Raw genomic sequence first — 5,334 nt, forward strand, 5'->3', positions numbered from 1 at the left:
CCAAAAAAGTTCAGTTAAATTCTATTTTAAAGGACTGACTTCAATAAGATATATCTTTAGAGGTTGTCTTCATGTCAGGGAAAAGCCAGATTGCAGGTTCCCCCCGATTTCTTAAAAAGGTTGTGTGGGTGACCTAAAGATAGTGCATTTTAAGTAGGCAGAGGCAAGTCAGCCCGGGGGCATGACCAACCAACATGCATATCATCACATCCTTCTGAAAATGAGCTGAAGCAAGTGCATTAAGCAAATAAGCACAAGCAAACATAGACGGTGGCCTTTTACAGACACTTAAGAGGAAAGACTCAGAGAAGGCAATGGCACCCCCCTCCAGTACTCTTGCCTGGAAAATCCCATGGACGGAGGAGCCTGGTGGGCTGCAGTCCATGGGGTCGCTAAGAGTCAGACACCACTGAGCGACTTCACTTTCACTTTTCACTTTCACACATTGGAGAAGGAAATGGCAACCCACTCCAGTGTTCTTACCTGGAGAATCCCAGGGACAGGGGAGCCTGGTGGGCTGCCGTCTATGGGGTCGCATAGAGTCGGACACCACTGAAGCGACTTAGCAGCAGCAGCAGCAAGAGGAAAGACTGAGTCAGAGCAGGTGGAAGAGGCAGAAGGGAGATCAGACAAATCAAGACAATGCTGTTTAAAAAAAAAAAAAAAAAGACAATGCTGTTTTAACACACAGGCTTCCAGCAAGAAACCCAGAGCACATTGAAGCAGAAATGTGGAGAGTTTAAGAAATATATTATTTACATAAGTGTGGGCAGGTAAAGGGAAAACACCATTGGGTGGTGTAATATTCAGGGCCAGCGACGGCAGGGAACCCAGAGGGGCAGGGAGTAAGAGAGGTTACCAGAGGTCAGAGGGGAGAAGGCCACGTGGCAGGAGCTGTGTAGGTGTGTAAGCACTGCTGATGCCACAGAAAGGAGGCCAGAGAAACAGACACCCTAACCTCCCTGCCTGCACTCACCGATGGACAACCCCAGCTAGAAGGCAGAGCGCAGGAGCCACGGGGATGTCAGCCAGCCAGGTCGGCCACCAGGAGCAAAGGGCACGTGGGGAGCACGGGTTCGGAGGACGGGAGGAGGTATCCAATGCCAAGGACCCGGCTTGGTTCCTGTGCCAGGTAAATAAGAGAGATCACCCCTGAGTTGTCTGCAATAGTCCTGACGCTGACTTGAGGGAAGGAAGTACAAGGTCACCGTCTCAGTAGGCAGTCAAGTGTCCCCTAATATCGGGCATGAGAGAAAGGTGGCCGAGTCTAAAACGTCAGGATGCCATTTATAATCCTAAAGAGGATGTGTAGCTCCCGAGTCCCATTAATTCATGACAGATTCAGAGAGAAGAGTCCTCATAATCATAAATCAGCCGCATCCCCCGACACACCTAGACTTTCGGAGCATTTGACCTTGTACTTCAGAAGCTTTAGGGGTCTCCGTGGTGCTCCCACACATAATTGCATTAGCCCGGTAGCCCCTGCTCACCATGCCCTCGGGGAAAGGAATGAAGTTCTGAATACGTCTCAAGTTGAATACATTTTTTAATGCTCGTAAGTGAAGGACACCCAGAGTGCTCCCATTTCCGGAACTTGGCCTCGTGGCCTCGTCAGCATCAATGAGAAGACGGGCAACGGCGGACTCGAGGGAGCTCTCCTCGTCGCTGTGTTTTGTAGCAACTTTTCTCTGAGCCGCTTCAGAAAATCCTACGCGCATGCGCTTTGGGAGGCAGCAGTAATACTAAACCTCGGAGAGCCGGGGAAAACTTGGACTGTGACGGCAATTTCCCTTGCTTGAGAGGAACTCTCAGTTAGATAAGAAATTGAGCACTCCTCTCTCTTCAGCCATATGGTGCTGTGGTATAATTTAAATTCAAAAATCCAGATTTCATAGCCTGAGAATTGCAGTTGGTAGACACTCCTAATCACTTTACTGATATAAGTAAGGACAGAGACGCATAATAATTTAAGTGAAAACCGTGCTTTCAGAATCTGAAGGAAAAAAACCCCTCCAAACCTAATGTTTTGGATTGTCTGCTTCAAAGGAAAGACCCAGAAAAAGAGATGCCAAGGGAACAGGCTGGGCAAATTCATTCTACTAGCAAAGTTACTTTAAGAAAAAAAAAAGGCTGGATTGCTGACCAACTAACTGTTTGGAATCTTTTAAAACAAGATCTATTATGGCAGGGTTCTCAGATCAACAGCAATCCATTAAGCTCTAATTCTCACAAATGCTATTAATGTTAATAAAAGTCAGAATTGAGGAAGAGGACGTGGGTATGCAGCCAAGATATTGGACAGAGGAGTTTTTACTAAATAGGGAAAGAATTCCAAGGAGCATTTGCTAAAAATAAGTAAAAATACCTAGAATAGGTTGAGCTGAGATTTACAGCTTATGAGTTTTAGTAGAGATTTACAAGCCAACATATTTTTAAATTTTTAATCCAATCCCCAAAAAGGCAAGTTCTAAGAAACATCAGCAGCTCCCTCTCCTTTAGGCTGAAAGGAAATAGAGCATGGAGATGCATAATTTGACCCTTAGGAGATACAAGGGAAAATTCAGTTGCCTTTCTGAGTAATTGTGAGAGGAACGGAGAGCTTGAGAGAACAAAGAAATAAAGGTGATCTTATATGCTGTTTGGGGGAAATCCTCCTTTCTGTACCAGTCGAGATTTTTTTCAGTTAAAAAGGAGAATGACAAAGAAGAAGAAAAACAGAAATGAAGGAATGAAGAAGGGAGGGAATAAGGAAAGAAGGGAGAGTTACTGGCTTAAGTAGCAGGGGTATTTTGGCTTCAGGTACAGCTTGATCCAGAGGTTCAAAGCTATCACTGGGACAGGATTGATTTAGTCTCATCTTTCAACTCTGCTCCTTCAGAGCAGACTCTATTTATAGTCAGGCTCTCCGTTGGCAGGGAGCAGCAGAGAAAGCTCATTGTCCACCCACAGCCGTTTCCCCTTTGCTTCCTTTATCATAAAACCTCTCACCTGCGGCTGGGAACAGCCTCCTGAGGTAAAGACTACATGTCCATGCCTCTGTTGCAGTTAAGCATGGTAGTGTGGCCAGTGGCACACAAGTGGCAGAAGCGTCATGAGCAATTTGCAGAAAGTTGTCCTTGAAGGATCCCTCTTCACCATCTCCCTTTTCCCTACAGCCTGAAAACTCAAGCATCTGTCTGGAACCATCCGTGTAGTCAAGAACAAGAGCAAGAGAGAAACCATGTTCTGCTGACCATGGAGCCACCACACAGCCTCCCTGAATTGCTTACTGCATTCATATAAGAAAAAATACACCTGTATCTTATTTAAATTATTGTAAAGGTTTCTGTCTCTGAGCAAAACCTAATATTAATTAACACGCATGGCAGAATGCTTACCACAGTTCCAGGCTTATCTCCCGTGAGGTAAAGCTCTGCAGGATACTCTGCAGGATACTGCCTCTTCCTCAAAAGCTCTAAGAAGATGCAACTGAGCATCTACATGGCTTTGGTCAGGATGGGCCAATTCCTAAGCTGATCACTGAGACCCAGGGCTCTGAAAGGTTTCGCAGCCACACCCGCCACTAGAGTTGGGGTGCCATTCTCTCCACCTGTATCACTCTGGCTGAGATTCATCAAGGTTTCCAGAGGGCAAGCAATAAATGTTCAGTATGCTTCCCAAACCAGAATCTTCCCCTTAATTTTCTGATTTCTATCAAAGATGTGATCATTCCTCTAGGTTCACAACCTTTTATAGCTAATCTGTTACCTCTTTTTTAATTTAAATTGAAATATAGTTGATCTACAATGTTGTGTTAGTTTCAGGTATACAACAAAGTGATTCACTTATACTTACATATTTATCTTTTTATTCAGATTCTTTCCCCTTATAGGTTATTATGGAACATTGAGTAGAGTTCCCTGTGCTATACAGTAGATACTTATTAATTATCTATTTTATATATAGTAGTGTGTATATGTTAATCCCAAACTCCTAATTTATCCCTCCCCATTATTTTTTTTAAGTTTTCATTATTTATTTTTATTTTTTTGGATTATAGTTGATTTACAACATCATGTTAGTTTCAGGTGTACAGCTAGGTGCATCGTTATCCATATACACATATACATTGCTTTTTTAGATTCTTTTCCCATTAGGTTATTACAGAATATTGAACAGAGTTTCCTGTGCTATATAGTAGGTCCTTTTTAGTTATCTGGTTTATATACATGTAGCACCGTGTATGTGTCGATCCCAATCTTCCAATTTATCCCCCCTGCCATAAATTTGTTTTCTACATCTGTGACTCATTTCTGTTTTGTAATTAAGCTCATAAGTTCATTTGTACCATTTTTTTAGATTCCACATAAAAGCAAGATCATACGATACTTGTCTTTCTCTGCCCATGACTTCTTGAGATGGTCTCTTATGTTTGCTATGTCTCTTCTCCAGCATCTCTCAGGAAATGAAAACAGGGGCAGAGACAAGGGACACGTGATGATTCATAGGCTGAAGTTTGCAGGGAGGGTAAATGACATGCATGTGTCCCCTATTATCTGAGAAAAATATTTCAGTAATTGTTAAAAACACAATGGTCTCACCTATAGGGTCATCTTTACCATCTTGGCTGATTCATGTCAATGTATGGCAAAAACCACTACAATATTGTAAAGTAATTAGCCTCCAATTAAAATAAATAAATTTTAATAAAAAGTAAAAAAAAAACAAAAAACCACAATGGTCAAAAGTACACACATCAATAAAAGCGGCTCAGTATTCTAAAGTGCCAAGGTTATGAAGGACAAAAGGACTGTGTAATTGACACAGATAAGAGGTGTGACCACCTCTTATCTGTGACCACCATGGAGGTCCCCACCCCCCGGTGGTAACTGTGGCACCACCCCACCCTCCACCTTGACTGTTTCTGACAACAGAATCTGGCAGTGGCGATGGATGTCATCGTCCCTGTGATGGTGTCATGTTAGATAAGGCTCCATGTTGCTGGCAGACTTGCTCGAGACAGTTCTTCCAGCCACCTTTGGAGAAGCAAGTGGCCATTTGGGAGACTCACCCACAGGCTGAGAGTAGCCGTCAGCCAGCAAGAAGCCAGGGCCCCCAATCCTACAGTCTCAGGGAAATGAATTCTGCCAACACCTGAGTGAGCTCGGAAGCAGATTCTTCCCATTCTAGCCTTCAAACGTCAGCCCAGCTGAGACCTGGATCACAGCTTTGTGAGACCCTTTGCAGAGAACCCAAGGAATCTATGCCTGAAACCATAATCCACAAAAACTATGAAATAATTAATGTATTGTTTTTAGCTGCTGAGTTTATGGCAATTTGTTCTGCCACATTAGA

General features: G+C 43.5%; 1 long non-coding RNA gene across 1 annotated transcript; it reads left to right on the forward strand.

Moving 5' to 3' along the window:
* The first annotated feature begins 309 nt into the window (after window positions 1-309).
* Window positions 310-3,310, forward strand: LOC133235002 (uncharacterized). Its single transcript, XR_009732394.1, has 2 exons — window positions 310-1,132; window positions 3,156-3,310. It is a non-coding gene; the product is annotated as an uncharacterized LOC133235002 (long non-coding RNA).
* The last annotated feature ends 2,024 nt before the right edge of the window (window positions 3,311-5,334 follow it).

This window comes from Bos javanicus, chromosome 22 (genome assembly GCF_032452875.1).
Source record: "Bos javanicus breed banteng chromosome 22, ARS-OSU_banteng_1.0, whole genome shotgun sequence".
Taxonomy (NCBI): Eukaryota; Metazoa; Chordata; class Mammalia; order Artiodactyla; family Bovidae; genus Bos; species Bos javanicus.